This window comes from Schistocerca gregaria, chromosome 2 (genome assembly GCF_023897955.1).
Source record: "Schistocerca gregaria isolate iqSchGreg1 chromosome 2, iqSchGreg1.2, whole genome shotgun sequence".
NCBI classification, from domain to species: Eukaryota; Metazoa; Arthropoda; class Insecta; order Orthoptera; family Acrididae; genus Schistocerca; species Schistocerca gregaria.
The window spans coordinates 511,476,023-511,493,139 of record NC_064921.1 but is presented as its reverse complement, the minus strand read 5'-3'; the positions used below and the strand labels follow the sequence as shown (position 1 = coordinate 511,493,139).

The window sequence follows — 17,117 nt, the reverse complement described above, 5'->3', positions numbered from 1 at the left end:
CTATACCATTTCATCGGAACAGAGATTATGAGAGACAAAATAGGCGTCGTTTTAGTTCCAAATTACAGAGACACAGTTCAGTTTGATGGAAGATAAAAACTGATCTACTTTTTTTATATACTAGTAAGGAATAGCAAACATATGTGATCCAATTCAGGTCCCGTCGGTGACACTGATTCCAAATGAGTATCCGGTCTGCTTTCTGGATTCTACGCAAGCCATTTTATAGACATACTCCAAAACATTACTGTCTCCATGACGTACCTGCTGTGAATCGGTCAGCGTGTTAGGAGGTGTTTTATTTAACGGTACCATATTTAACTACACTATTATAAAGATGGTCAAAACATCCTGAATTCGTTTCCAGGTCATCCAAGAACTTTCTTCTGACATTTGATCTTTCACCTCTTGAAATGTCAAGTGACACACTTTGGTACAGACTCCATGGTACATGTACAGCTTTGAATACTATTAAATACTAGTGAAGAAGAGGCGTATAATAATGAATGCTGCATATGTCGAAGAACTTCGCATATCACATAACTAAAGTCTTAGAATTTTTGGAAAGAAAATGAAGGATAAGTTACAACAATAATTACGGAAGACATTAGCAAAATTTACGCTAGTGAAGTACAAGAACTATGCTTTTACTTTGAATATACCAGGTCACATTCGTCTGATCGTCAAACAATAAAATTCCATTCAACTTTTCCCTACAAGAGTCAACAACTTATTCAACAATCAAGCATCAACTGCATCATATTCGTAGGAAAGAGAGTAGAGGAAAAACTGTCCAAAAAAATCGATTGCTGTCATAAACTTAACGTTCACAAATATGTAATGGACGAGGATGACTAGAATATCGTAAGTTTCCATGATGGTTAGTCTTCTGGGTATATTTGAAGGAAAATAGTGCATTTCTAAAATACTAACAAGTTTCGTTAAAGCGGAAGGCAAGAATTGGGTTGCGTTAGGTTGTAGGAGTGTGCTGAACTTCGCATAATTTCTTCTACGTCATCTTATTTTGACGTTTGTGCATATGTATATTACCAAACTAAAGCTTATAGTGAAACACGCTAATCTCGTGTTAGTTATATACTGATGTGACGAAAGTCATTGGATTCCTCATAATGTCGCGTCGGACCTCCTTTTGCAGAGCGTAGTGCAGCAACTGGACGTGGCATGGACTCAACAAGTTGTTGGAAGGCGCTGCAGAAATACTGGGCTGTGCTGCCTCTGTAGCTATCCATAAGTGGGAAAGTGTTGCCAGTGCAGGATTTTGAGCACGAACTGACCTTCCGGTTACGTCCCGTGTATGTTAGATAGGATTCATGTCGGGCTATCTGGGTGGCCATATCATTCGCTCGAACTGTCCAAAATGTTCTTCAGACCTTTGCGTCCCGGCGTCATAGCACATTGTCACTCGTAAAAATTCCTTCGTTGTTGCCGGCCGCGGTGGCGCAGCGGTTCTAGGCGCTTCAGTCAGGAACTGTGCGACTGCTACGGTCGCAAGTTCGAATCCTGCCTCGGACATGGATATGTGTGATGTCATTAGGTTGACTTCTAGGGGACTGATGACCTCAGATGTTAAGTCCCAGAGTGCTCAGAGCCATTTGAACCTTCATTGTTTGGGCATATGAAGTACTCCAATGGTTTCACTTGGTCTCTGAGTAGCCTTACATAACCATTTCCAGTTAACAATCGGTTCACTTGGACCAGAGGACCCAATCCAATCCATGTAAACACAGCCCATACGATTATGGAGCCACCACTAGCTCGCAGAGTGCCTTGTTGACAACTCGGATCCATGGCTTCGTTGAGTCTGCGCCACACTCGCACCTTGCCATCAGCTCTTATCAAATGAAATCGGGACTCAGGCAGCGGTTTTTCAGTCGTCTAGGAGCCAGCAGAAATGGTCACGAGCCCAGGAGAGGCGGCTGCAGGCGATGTTGTGCTGTAAGACATAGCCCATTAACACCAAATTTCGCCGCACTGTTCTAACGGATACGCTCGTCATAGTTCCACATAGATTTCTGCAGTTATCTCACGCAGTGTTGCTGGTCTGTTAGCACTGATAACTCTACGCAAACGCCGCTGCTCTCAGTCGTTAATTAAAGACCATCGACCTTTGCGTTGTCCGTGGTGAGAGACAATGCCCGAAATGTGGTATTCTGTTCACTATAGATCTCGGAATACTGAATTCACTAACGATTTCCGAAATCGAATGTCCCAAGCTTCTAGCTCCAACTACCATTCTGCGTCCAAAGTCTGTTAATTCCCGTCGTGTAGCCATAATCACGTCGGAAACCTTTCATATGAATCACCTGCATACAAATGAAAGATCCGCCAATACACTGGCCTTCAATACCTTGTGTACACAATACTGCAGCCATCTGTATAATTGAATATCGCTGTCCCACGACTTTTTGTCACCTCAGTGTATTAGCGCTATTTTCACTGCTCCCAGACCGCACCCAAGTCCTCAGTTCCTGGAAGAGGCAAGGCGTGGTGCTACGAGCTGTGGGGGAAGGCAGCCAGCCTTGAGGTACTGCAGCTGGACGTCGCTCCAGATGGTTGACCGACCAAGGCCAGCAGCCGCAGCCGCCAAGCCGGTCGCCGGGCTTTTTGTACGGGGGGACTGCCCGCAGCAGCGCCGCTGTTCGCATTATCAGTGCCCCGAGGTTCTGACGCCAAGATATTTATTACGACTGTGAGATTCAATTTTTTTTTACAACTAGTAACCTGTAGCAACTAATTGTTGATATATCTGAAATGAAAGCCACTCAGTTGGTATAGACATATTGATGAATATAATTTTCGATCCCTTCATCTACATCTACATTACATGGATACCCTGCAAATCACATTTAAAAGCCTGCCAGAGGGGTCACCGAACCACCTTCACAATTCTCCATTATTCCAATCTCATATAGCGAGCGGAAAGAGTGAACACCTATATCTTTCCGTAGGAGCTCTGATTTCCCTTATTTTATCTTGGTGATCGTTCCTCCCTATGAAGGTCGGTGTCAACAAAATATTTTCGCATTCGGAGGAGAAAGTTGGTGATTGGAATTTTGTGAGAAAATTCTGTCGCAACGAAAAACGTCTTTCTTTTAATGATGTCCAGCCCCAAATCCTGTATCATTTCTGTGACACTCTCTCCCATATTTCGCGATAATACAAAATGTGCTGTCTTTCTTTGAACTTTTTCGATGTACTCCGTCAGTCCTATCTGGTAAGGATCCCACACCGCGCAGCAGTACTCAAAAAGAGGACGGACAAGCGTAGTGTAGGCAGTCTCCTTAGTAGAGCTGTTACATTTTTTTCCAAATGTCCTGCCAATAAAACGCAGGCTTTGTTTAGCCTTCCCCACAACATTTTCTATGTGTTCCTTCCAATTTAAGTTGTTCGTAATTGTAAAACCTAGGCATTTTGCTGAATTTACGGCTTTTAGATTAGACTGATTTATCGTGTAACCGTAGTTAAACGAGCTCCTTTTAGCACTCATGTGGATGGCCTCACACTTTTCGTTATTTAGGGTCAACTGCCACTTTTCGCACCATTCATATATCTTTTCTAAATCGTTTTGCAGTTTGTTTTGGGCTTCTGATGACTTTATTAGTCGGTAAACGACAGCGTCATCTGCAAACAACCGAAGACGGCTGCTCAAATTGTGTCCAAAATCGTTACCATAGGTAAGGAAGAGCAAAAGGCCTATAACACTACCATAGGGAACGCCATAAATCCCTTCTGTTTTACTCGATTACTTTCCGTCAATTACTACTAACTGTGACCTCTCTGACAGGAAATCACAAATCCAGTCACATAACTGCGACGATATTCCATAAGCACGCAATTTCACTACGAGCCGCTTGTGTGGTACAGCGTCAAAAGCCTTCCGGAAACCCAGAAATAAGGAATCGATCTGAAATCCCTTGTCAATAGCACTCAACACTTCACGTGAATAAGGAGATAGTTGTGCTTCATAGGAACGATGTTTTGTAAACCCATGTTGACTGTGTGTCAATAGACCCTTCGAACATCTTTGATAACGAACGCAAGTAAAACTTTTAAACATTAAAAAATCACAGGTGCGGGGCCGACAGTGAAACAGCAGCAAATGAAGTAGTCATGTTACACGTAAATAGAACTTTCGGACATACAAATCGTTAGTGAACCATAGAGAACAATTGAGGAGTCACGGACGTAAGATTAGTGTGTCGCAACGTTTGCCTCTAAAAGAAGTACGCATTTAACCTACGGCTTCAGTATGATTGCCCCATGCAGCTTGTGTAACTGCCAGAGAAACTGGAATGGGAACGCGTCTCGGTGATGACGTGAACCATGGTTGCACGAAGTGTTCCCAGAACGCTAATTAGCGAACATCTCACGCTGAATTTGCTAAGATTTTACGTTGTCGTTAGTGCGAACACTTCCTTCCTTATACGTCGCTGTTCTGACATTAAGCAATAAGGGTCACCTACACAAGTGCTCGTGGTACTGGCAACAATAGACTAGATTTCAGAAAGAGCTGGGTTCGAAACCTGGCAGCTTTATTTCCATTTACGAGCCGTCACAACACTTCCATCAAATACCGCGAAACTTTATTCACTGTAGCCAGGCCAACTTAAGTTCCGCCCTTCCTTTCGTCCCTATCAAACTATGTGTTGTTGTTGTTGTGCTCTTCAGTCCTGAGACTGGTTTGATGCAGCTCTCCATGCTACTCTATCCTGTGCAAGCTTCTTCATCTCCCAGTACCTACTGCAACATACATCCTTCTGAATCTGCTTAGTGTATTCATCTCTTGGTCTCCCTCTACGATTTTTACCCTCCACGCTGCCCTACAATACTAAATTGGTGATCCCTTGATGCCTCAGAACATGTCCTACCAACCGGTCCCTTCTTCTCGTCAAGTTGTGCCACAAACTTCTCTTCTCCCCAATTCTATTCAATACCTCCTCATTAGTTATGTGATCTACCCATCTAATCTTCAGCATTCTTCTGTAGCACCACATTTCGAAAGCTTCTCTTCTTGTCCAAACTATTTATCGTCCATGTTTCACTTCCATACATGGCTACACTCCATACAAATACTTTCAGAAATGTCTTCCTGACACTTAAATCTATACTCGATGTTAACAAATTTCTCTTCTTCAGAAACGCTTTCCTTGCCATTTCCAGTCTACATTTTATATCCTCTCTACATCGACCATCATCAGTTATTTTGCTCCCCAAATACCAAAACTACTTTACTGCTTTAAGTGTCTCATTTCCTAATCTAATTCCCTCAGCATCACCCGACTTAATTTGACTGCATTCCATTATCCTCGTTTTGCTTATGTTGATGTTCATCTTATATTCTCCTTTCAAGACACTGTCCATTCCGTTCAACTGCTCTTGCAAGTCCTTTGCTGTCTCTGACAGAATTACAATGTATTCGGCGAACCTCAAAGTTTTTATTTCTCGTCCATGGATTTTAATACCTACTCCGAATTTTTCTTTTGTTTCCTTCACTGCTTGCTCAATATACAGATTGAATAACATCGGGGAAAGGCTACAACCCTGTCTCACTCCCTTCCCAACCACTGCTTCCCTTTCATGTCCCTCGACTCTTATAACTGCCATCTGGTTTCTGTACAAATTGTAAATAGCCTTTCGCTCCCTGTATTTTACCCGTGCACCCTTCAGAATTTGAAAGAGAGTATTCCAGTCAACATTGTCAGAAGCTTTCTCTAAGTCTACAAATGCTAGAAACGTAGGTTAGCCCTTCCTTAATCTAGCTTCTAAGATAAGTCGTAAGGTCAGTATTGCCTCACGTGTTCCAACATTTGTACGGAATCCAAACTGATCTTCCCCGTGGTCGGCTTCTACTAGTTTTTCCATTCGTCTGTAAATAATTCGCGATAGTATTTTGCAGATGTGACTTATTAAACTGATAGTTCGGTAATTTTCACATCTGTCAACATCTGCTTTCTTTGGGATTGGAATTATTATATTCTTCTTGAAGTCTGAGGGTATTTCGCCTGTCTCATACATCTTGCTCACCAGATGGTAGAGTTTTGTCAGGAGTGGCTCTCCCAAGGCCGTCAGTAGTTCCAATGGAATGTTGTCTACTCCAGGGGCCTTGTTTCGACTCAGGTCTTTCAGTGCTCTGTCAAACTCTTCGCGTAGTATCGTATCTTCCATTTCATCTTCATCTACATCCTCTTCCATTTCCATAATATTGTCCTCAAGTACATTGCCCTTGTATAGACCCTCTATATACTCCTTCCACCTTTCTGCTTTCCCTTCTTTGCTTATGCAAATGATTCGTATAGAAACAAAACTGGCATCATACATGTAAATGGTGAAGTACGATTACAAGAGGTTTTTTAACAGAAAGGAAGACGCCACGGAGTTAACTTGTCACCAGTGTAGTTCAACTTGTATACTGAGAAAGGTATTGAGGAATGTAAAGATGATATGAAACGAATAAAAATTAAAGGAGCAGAAATCAAACTGAGAATATTTACTGAGGACATAGCTGTCATTAAGGAAATCGAAGAGTAACTGCAAAAATATGTTAGTAATGAAAAATATAGTCTTGAAAGAGAAATATAACATGAAAATTAGTACAAAGAAGACGGATATTATGGGTCGCAACTGCAGTAGCCATTCAGTTACTGACATACCATTCAGACAAGTAAACAGGTTTAGCTACTTACACTTCAGATGAGAAAAGTTGTGGCGACATAAAAGAGGAGAAATGCACAGCCAAAGGCTGCCCATTATAAGAAAAAGGTGTTGCTTACATCAAGGAACATAAGCGTAAAAGAGATTTCTTAAGAGCTACGCCTGGAGCGCGGCCTCATAGCGTTCGGAGACGTAGGCCATTGGCACTTGCGACAAGAGATGCCTGGATGCATTTGAAATGTGGTGCTTAACATACTTCTATTATTCATAAAAGCTTTTCTTGCTGTTTGCCAGTGTGCAATTTATATCGTCTTTATTTCTGTTTACGTTTATTTTTTGCATAAACGGAAAACTCGTCTGCTACTTTTGGTGTCTCATTTCCTAAGGTAAGAAATTGATTTAACTGAAGAGTACTACAGTAACCTTGCCTCTCTTTTATTTATGATGAAGTTATAACCACATTTCAAGAGGGTATCCATTCTATTCAGCTGATCCTCTAAACACTTTGGCGTCGTCTCGGACAGAATTGCAATGCTAGTGGTACGTTGACGACTTATTCGTCGCGCGAGATTCCACAACTGTTCTGGTATTTAAAATTTATCGTTTATTTTGCCGTCTCAGTTGCACATTTATTTTTATGATATGACTAATTTCAATCAACATTTGATCACCTTTTGATCTTTGTAGTTGCATAAACAACCCGTTCGTATTCATATCGAGCAACATATTAGAATATTTTGATGTGCAGTTCCATATGGATACGACGGGTTTTTTACGCAAGCGCAACGCTCTGAAGATGATCAAACATTTCTCGAACTAGTAACATCATAAAAACAAATTTGAGGCTGAGACAGCAAATAGACTTTCTGGCAGATAAAAACTGTGTGCCGCGCCAAGACTCGAACACGAGGAATTTGCCTTTTGCTGGCAAGTGCTCCACCGACTTCTTTCTTTCCTTACACTGGTGCCACGTCCCGCACTGAAGCATTGTTAGGAACGGATTTGGCAAGGATAGGATAAGGGTGGCCAGACGCCATTCCTGCCACCACCCCGTACCCTTCGGGATGGAATTAGTGTTTCCCAGCTGTCTGCATCTAGTGTAATTCATGGAATGGTGCGAACGTGTTCAGATGTCGGCGAGTCGTGAAACTGAGGCGGAACGTGGAGACCAGCCCGGTATTCACCTATCGGGATGTGGAAAACCGCCTAAAAACCACATCCAGGCTGGTCGGCACACCGGCCCTCGTCATTAATCCGCGAGGTGGATTCGATAGGAGGCCGGCGCGCCTACCCGAGTCCAGGTAGCAGCGCGTTAACGCTCTCGGCTATCCTGGCAGGTTAAGTGCTCCAGCGACTAAGATACCCATATTTCGTAGAAGAACTTCTGTGACGTCTGGAAGGTAGTAGGAGACGAGGTATTAGCGGAAGTAAAGCTATGAGGATGATTCGTGAATCTTGCCAGATTAGCTCAATGGTAGAGCACTTGCTTGCGAAAGACGAAGGTCCCGAGTTCGGGTCTCGGTTCGGCACACACTTCACACGAAGTTCCATATCACGGCACACTCTGACCGGAAATGTAAAGTCCATTGTGATAGGCGTAAACTACAAGTTATGTATGGGTATGCAAGCTTTCTCGGCGTATTTCGTTGATGAAATCTTCTACATCTACATCTACATCCATACTCCGCAAGCCACCTGACAGTGTGTGGCGGTGGGTACTTTGAGTACCTCTATCGGTTCTGTTCTCCCTTCTATTCCAGTCTCGTATTGTTCGTGGAAAGAAAGATTGTCGGTATGCTTCTGTGTGGGGTCTAATCTTTCTCATTTTATCCTCATGGTCTCTTCGCGAGATATACGGAGGAGGGATCAATATACTGCTTGATACCTCGGTGAAGGTATGTTCTCGAAACTTCAACAAAAGCCGGTACCGAGCTACTGAGCGTCTCTCCTGCAGAGTCTTCCACTGGAGTTTATCATCTCCGTAACACTTTCGCGATTAATAAATGATCCTGTAACGAAGCGCGCTGCTCTCCGTTGGATCTTCTCTATCGCTTCTATCAACCCTATCTGGTACGGATCCCACACTGCTGAGCAGTATTCAAGTAGGGGGCAAACAAGCGTACTGTAACCTACTTCCTTTGTTTTTGGATTCCATTTTCTTAGGATTCTTCCAGCGAAACTCAGTCTGGCATCTGCTTTACCCACGATCAACTTTATATGATCATTCCATTTTAAATCACTCCTAATGCGTACTCCCAGATAATTTATGGAATTAACTGCTTCCAGTTGCGGACCTGCTATTTTGTAGCTAAATGATAAGGGAACCGGGCTGCTGCTACGGTCGCAAGTTCGAATCCTGCCTCGGGTATGGATGTGTGTGATGTCCTTAGGTTTAAGTAGTTCTAAGTCTAAGGGACTGATAACCTCAGATGTCAAGTCCCATAGTGCTTAGAGCCATTTGGTAAAACAGATCTTTCCATCAATTCCTCAGCAGGAGACGATGAGGATAAAAAGCGCCATGTCTCGCTTCTTAGTCGCCACCCGTAATTGAGCGGGCTGCGAACTGGAAGAGATTCGCGTCGTATGTCGCTGTAGACGGGAAACGTGAAAGTAAAGCGCGGTGTTGTGGCAGCGGAGCGGACAGCTGTAGGAAGAGGTACACCGTAAGGTAGTGTGAGGGAAGGAGAGAGGGATTGGAATGGGGCCGGAGCGGCGCCAGGAATGGGGCCAGCGGCAGCAGCAGCGGCAGCGAGCGTGAAAGCCGGCCGGCTGCGGGACACCCCGTATCCCGGATGCGCGCCGGTCGGTCCCGGCCTATCTGCGTCCCGTTAGCGGGGCTGCCCGCCCGCAGCTGGCCTTGACCCGCGGCCCACATCGCGCCGCGGCCGTTAGGAATGCCGGCCGCTGGCTGCGGAGCGGGGTGGCCGGGCGACACGCTCTCTGCCCGCCGGCGCCACCAGTACCGCCGCTATGTTCGAGTATAATGTCTTTTCTGGAGACTAGAAATCAACTCTGTAGGAATCAGCATGGGTTTCCAAAAAGACGATCGTGTAAAACCCAGCTCGCGCCATTCGTCCACGAGACTCAGAGGGCCATAGACACGGGTTTACAGGTAGATGCCGTGTTTCTTGACTTCCGTAAGGCGTTCCATACAGTTCCCCACAGTCGTTTAATGAACAAAGTAAGAGCATATGGACTATCAGACCAATTGTGTGATTGGATTGAAGAGTTCCTACATGACCGAACTGAATGGTACAGTGCTCAAATGGTTTAAATCATACCTAACCGGAAGAGTGCAGAAAGTTGAAATAAACAGTTCACATAATATGCAAAAAAAAAAACTGGTGATTTCTCTAACTGGGGAACATTCAAGAATGGGGTGCCGCAAGGTTCGGTCTTGGGTCCTCTGCTGTTCTTAATATACTATATTAATGACTTACCATTCTATATTCACGAAGATGCAAAGCTGGTACTTTTTGCCCATGATACAAGTGTAGCTGTCACACCCGACAGACAAGAATTAACTGGTGAAATTGTAAACGATGTTTTTCAGAAAATCATTAAGTGGTTCTCTGCAAATGGGCTCTCATTAAACTTTGACAAAACACAGTGTATACAGTTCCACACAGTAAATGGATTGACCACATTAATAAATATAGGCTTCGATCAGAAATCGGTAGCGAAGGTAGAATATTCAAAATTTCTAGGTGTATGCATTGATGAGGGGTTGAACTGGAAAAAAACACACGGTGCATCTGCTGAAACGTTTGAGTTCAGCTACCTATGCAATTAGTGTCATTCCAAATTTTGGCGATACACATATAGGCTTCGATCAGAAATCGGTAGCGAAGGTAGAATATTCAAAATTTCTAGGTGTATGCATTGATGAGGGGTTGAACTGGAAAAAAACACACTGTGCATCTGCTCAAACGCTTGAGTTCAGCTACCTATGCAATTAGTGTCATTCCAAATTTTGGCGATACACATATGAGTAAATTAGCTTACCGCGCCTATTTTGATTCTCTTCTTTCGTTTGGCATCATATTCTGGGGTAACTCATCATGGGGTAAAAGAGTGTTCGTTGCACAAAAGCGTGTAATCAGAATAATTGCTGGAGCTCATCCAAGATCATCCTGCAGACACTTATTTAAAGAGCTAGAAATATTCACTGTAGCCTCACAATATATATATTCTCTTACGAAATTTGTTATTAACAATCTGAAAGAATTCAAAAGTAATAGCAGCGTATATGGCTACAACACTAGGAGAAAGGATGATCTTCACTACTCAAGGTTAAATCTAACTTTGGCTCAGAAGGGGGTAAATTATGCTGCCACAAAAGTGTTTGGTCACTTACCTAATAGCATCAAAAGTCTGACAGATAGCCATATAGCATTTAAAAGGAAATTAAAAGCACTTCTTAATGGCAAATCCTTCTACTCATTAGATGAATTTTTGGATATAGTAAATGGGTAATTTCCCAACCTCAAAAAAAAAAAAATTGAGTGTCATGTAATATTTTGTCTAATGTAATAGCTTGTATAGACACCTTTTATTAACCTGACACTTTCCATGATCTATGGAACAAGTACTAATCTAATCTCATCTCTCAATGGAGAGAAGTCTTCCGAAGTAAGAGTGATTTCAGGTGTGCCGCAGGGGAGTGTCATAGGACCGTTGCTATTCACAATATACATAAATGACCAGGTGGATGACATCGCAAGTTCACTGAGGTTTTTTGCAGATGATGCTGTGGTGTATCGAGAGGTTGTAACAATGGAAAATTGTACTGAAATGCAAGGAATGGCAATTGAATCTCAATGTAGACAAGTGTAATGTGCTGCGAATACATAGAAAGAAAGAACCTTTATCATTTAACTACAACATAGCAGGTCCGCAACTGGAAGCAGTTAAATACATAAATTATCTGGAAGTACGCATTAGGAGTGATTTAAAATGGAATGATCATATAAAGTTGATCGTCGGTAAAGCAGATGCCAGACTGAGATTCGTTGGAAGAATCCTAAGAAAATGGAATCCAAAAGCAAAGGAAGTAGGTTACAGTACGCTTGTTCGCCCCCTACTTGAATACTGCTCAGCGGTGCGGGATCCGTACCACATAGGGTTGATAGAAGAGAGAGAGAAGATCCAACGGAGAGCAGCGCGCTTCGTTACAGGATCATTTATTAATCGCGAAAGTGTTACGGAGATGATAAACTCCAGTGGAAGACTCTGCAGGAGAGACGCTCAGTAGCTCGGTACCGGCTTTTGTTGAAGTTTCGAGAACATACCTTCACCGAGGTGTCAAGCAGTATATTGATCCCTCCTCCGTATATCTCGCGAAGAGACCATGAGGATAAAATGAGAAAGATTAGAGCCCACACAGAGGCATACCGACAATCTTTCTTTCCACGAACAATATGAGACTGGAATAGAAGGGAGAACCGATAGAGGTACTCAAAGTAACCACCGCCACACACCGTCAGGTGGCTTGCGGAGTGTGGATGTAGACGTAGATGTAGATGTAGTCGTCTCGGTCTGTCGTCGAAGTGGTAACACCCCACTGCCGCCAGCCGTAAACCCCTACACTTTTAATACGGAAATAACATTTCCTCGGAAGAAGGGTACAGCTCGAAATTCTGGTAGTGAAGGTCAAAACAACACTCTCGTCAAGCAACACTGAGAAACTCTAGACAGGAACATGTTAGTCACAAGGGGAATCTCTCTCTCTCTCTCTCTCTCTCTGACTTTGGCTGCGCATTAAGAAAGCATAATAAACTCATTAATGTACTCGCTATGCTGAAAACTACATTCCCAATCAATAAAATTACAACACTGTTTAAGCGGCGTTAAACAAACGTCAAAGTGGTATGAAATGTACTGAGCCAGAGAAACTGGTACACTTGTCTAATATCACGTAGGGCCCTCGAGAGCACGCAGTTGGTGCAGCAACACGATGTGGCATGGACCCAACTAATCTCTGAAGTAGTGTTGGAGGTAACTGACCCCATGAATCCTGCAGAGCTGTCCATAAAGAGTACGAGAGGGTGGAGATCTCTTCTGAACAGCACGTTTGAAGGTATCCCAGATACGCTCAATAATGTTCATGTCTGTGGACTTTTGTGACCAGCGGAAGTGCTTAAACTCAGAAGAGGGTTCCTGGAGCCACTCTGTAGAAGTTCTAGACATGTGGGGTGTCGCATTGTCCTGTTGGAATTGCCCTAGACCGTCAGAATGCACATGAATGGACATGAATGGAGGCAGATGATCAGACATGGTGCTTACGTACGTGTCGCCTGTCAGAGTCCTATCTAGACACATCAGGGGTCCCACATCACTCCAACTGTACAAGCCCCATCCCATTACAGAGCCTCCACCAGCTTGAACAATCCCGTCCTGTCATGCAGGGTCCTTGGAGTCATAAGGTTGTCTCCAGACCCGTACACGTCCATCCGTTCCATACAATTTGAAACGAGACTCATCCGACTAGGCAACATGTTTCCAGACATCAACAGTCCAATGTCAGTGTTGACGGCCCAGACGAGGCGTAAAGCTTTGCGTCGTGCAGTCAACAGGGGTACACGAATGGGCCTTCGGTTCCGAAAGCCCATATCGATGATATTTCGGAGAATGGCTCGCACGTTGACACTTGTTGATGGCCCAGCATTGAAATCTGCGGCAAATAATGGAATGGTTGCACTTGTGTCACGTTCAACGATTGTCTTCAGTGGTCTTTGGTCCCGTTCTTGCAGGATCTTTTTCCGACCGCAGCGATGTCGTATATTGGATGTTTTACCGGATTCCTGATATTCATGATACTCTCGTAAAATGGTCGTATGGGGAAATTCCTCACTTCATAGCTACCTCGGAGATGCTGTGTCCCATCGCTCCTGCGCCGACTATTAACACCACGATCAAAACTCATTTAAATGTTGATGACCTGCCACTGTAGCAGCAGTAACCGACCTAACAACTATGCCAGGCCGTATTCTGCCTGTTTACATACCTCTGTGTTTGAAAACGCATGCCTATACCACTTTCTTTGGCGGTTAAATGTATTTCCAACATCTCGTCGGTCGCGAAATGGAAACCACATTGAAGATCAGAAGTGTTTTATCAGAATGGAAAATGCTCTTACCATAGCACAAAAGCCGGTCGCGGTGGTCGAGCGGCTCTAGACGCTTCAGTACGGAACCGCGCGACTGGTACGGTCGCAGGTTCGTAATCTCCCTCGCCCATGGACGTGTGTGATGTCCTTAGGTTACTTAGGTTTAAGTAGTTTTAAGTTCTAGGGGACTGATTTCCTCAGATGTTAAGTCCCATAGTGCTCAGAGCCATTTGAACCATAGCACAATAAGACCAATATATCTTCGGATTTTTGTTGACTCGGGCGGCAACTGATCAGGTGTAGGTTTTTTACTGTGTTTCGAACCTTGTTGCGTATATGCAAAGGAAAAGGCTTTCACAAAGTAACAGGACGATCATTAATTATTATATTTGTCTACCTTCGTACAAAATTTGTAACCATTCACACAAGTCTGAAACGTAGAAGTGGCCCGGCTAAAAAAAGCCCCAATAAAGGTGTTTTTGCACGTAAAATACGATTGAAGCTAGATTTTTGAAATCATGTTTTCAGTTTTATCGAAAGAATGCAATTTTAGTTTTGATTGATTCACTTTAAACCGTTTACACGCATTCAGTTCACGTAAGAAAGAATTTTACATGCCGCATTTAGCTCTTACAGAATTGACGCGCTCCAAAAACCAGCCAGAAAAACGTGATTGTTTCCCACGTGCAGTTAAAACGAAATAAGATTTTTTCAAGCGGTTAAAACTTATCTTAGACGTAGAGTCGGCACACCGGTGGACCAAATCTGAATCATTAGTCTCGCTCCAAGTTCGAAGTTATTTAAGGGTAACTTTTTCTACGTAAAATCCGATCTAGGCTGATTATGGTGCGCATGCAAACAGTGCCATTAGCTGAACATTAATTTCAACTCAATTAATTTCTTTTGCAAAAGGATTTAATCGATTCGCACAATTCACCTGGGCGCGAGCTCCGGTTCGTCGTTCAGACTTTGTTTAATGCACTGTAACACAGCTACAGTAAAACGTATGTTCGAATGGCTATATAAATGGCTGGTGCGGGCTAAACAAGAAACTGTTCCAGCTCAAATAGGAACCTAGCACTAAGACCTTCCAAGCAGCGAACTTCGCTCGTTTTCATTCATGTTTGTTACAGAGCGTGCCAACTTTCCGACAACCCCGTCATAGAAGGCACCCACCTGTATTCTCCGCCAACTGTCTACGCTGGTGTACGGACCGTTGTCTGCGCCAAAGTGCTGTCCTCATAGCGGTCCATGTCAGCAAAGAGATGAAAATCAGAAAGAGCCACGTCCGGGCTGTATGGTGGGTGATCATCGAAAACGCTGCAGGAGCCTGTTTGTTGCGGCTACAGTGTCCGGCCGAACATTGTCACGATGAACAACAATGCCTGAACACAACATTCTTCTTCGTTTGTTCCGAATTACCCTTCGTAAACGTTCTGATCCACTCGCTGAACAAGATCATCGGTTGATACTTGCTACCCTGCCTGACAGTCTGAATCATGAACGTCCGTACGTCCTTCTTCAAAGTTCGTGCACCGTTGCCATACTTTGCTGTCACTCGTGACAGTTGCGGCATGTGGGCTGCATGGGAATCAGGCAGAACCTTTCACCATGAAGGATCTGAATGACAGCACGCACTTCACACCTAGAGGGAGACTCTGTTGTTATGGGCATCTTTACGTGTTCACTGTGCGCACCTAACTGATAGGTGCGACGTGACGTGATCGACGGGCGTACTACACCATATCTCTGTGAAGCTCCATCGTATTTTCACCTTCGTTTTAGTTTCGCGACCGATTCGACCTCCATCAAATAGTAACCTTCCTCCACATTTGTAAATGCAACTACTTAGCATTTCAATAGAACCGCATACAGTAGCTAGAATTACGCCACATACCTATATAAGCAAATATTATGCAACGGGTTTCTCACTCGGAAGTCACATTTGAATGTTCGTTGCTTGCGAGGCGGTCGTTTTATGTCTCGTCTAAGAAGGAGAATCGTCTACAAGAAACATGTTGAGATTCAACGGCAACAGGACTGTGTCTTCCTGGACTGCAGATTATACACCATCCAGTCACATTAATGCGACTACCTCTGAAAAGCCTGAGCAATCACCTTTTGCAGCATGGACGTCTGCAAGGCGTGCAGGAGGAGAGTCAGTGGGGTTCTGGAAGGTACCGAAAGGGACGTGGAACCATGTCGGCACCTGTGCCGTGGCTGGTCGCTCTAGGATTTCTCGGTTGAGGACCTACGGCGCGAACAGACCGATCGTGGTGGTTTCTCGACTGGGTTTAAGTCAGGGGAGAACGGTGGGCAGCGGAGTACGATATACTCATTCTGGTGCTATTCGAGTCACGCAGGTACACTGCGAGCTGTGTAGCAGCTAGCGTTATCCTGTTGATGGATGCTCTAGCGCCGAGGAAAAACAAAATACATGTAGGGACGGACATGGACCCCAAAGATAGAAGCATCCTTGTGTTGATCAGTTGTGCCTTTCAGAATGATCAGCTCACCCAAGGAGTACCACGAGCCGGCCAAGGTGGCCGAGCGGTTCTAGGCGCTACAGTCTTGAACCGCCCGACCGCTACGCCGCAGGTTCGAATCCTGCCTCGGGCATGGATGTATGTGATGTCCTTAGATTAGTTAGGTTTAAGTAGTTGTAAGTTCTAGGGCCTGATGGCCACAGATGTTAGGTCCCATAGAACTCAGAGCTATTTGAACCATTTTTGTACTTAACTGTCGGTAAGTATCGGCTGCCTGCGACAGCTGGCGGCTCCTTGAGTGTAGTTGTTTTGCCAATGCCGTAAAACTGCCTTCGAATCCATGGCCGGTAGTGCAGTGGTCTTCGCTCCACATTTAATCGATTCTTTTGGCCGGAAGGAAGAAAGGAGACTCAAGATGTCCACGGCGACAGACTGCGACGGATTGAAGTCAGTATCTCGTTGATGGAAAGCATAAAGCATTGTTTCTAGTGGTTCCAGCGTCAGATAGGGGTAGTGACCTTGGCAGTTGCATTGATGCTGTTAAAGTAAGCTATGTGTCATGATATTGCGTATCATTTTCATTTCCACACTTTTAGACAACAATAACAATAGGACACTACGCTTCAAGACAGAGGCACTCTTAGCGGTCAGTATCACTATACACGCACACAGTCGATACCTCACACTAAGAAAAATAGAGACAGTCTGTTACAGGTGTTCATAAAATAAGATTGGGATTAACGTCTCGTCGGAGACAAGGTAACTGGAAATGGAATACAAGCTTGGATAGGACAAGGATAGGTATGAAAATCGGCCTTAGCCCTTACAATCTCAGCAATCACCTTAGCTGC

At 44.1% G+C, this 17,117-nt stretch overlaps 1 protein-coding gene across 4 annotated transcripts in view; it reads left to right on the top strand.

Moving 5' to 3' along the window:
- LOC126329244 (sushi, von Willebrand factor type A, EGF and pentraxin domain-containing protein 1) overlaps positions 1-17,117 on the top strand; it is a 505,108-nt gene that overhangs the window by 93,711 nt on the left and 394,280 nt on the right. The window lies entirely within an intron of this gene.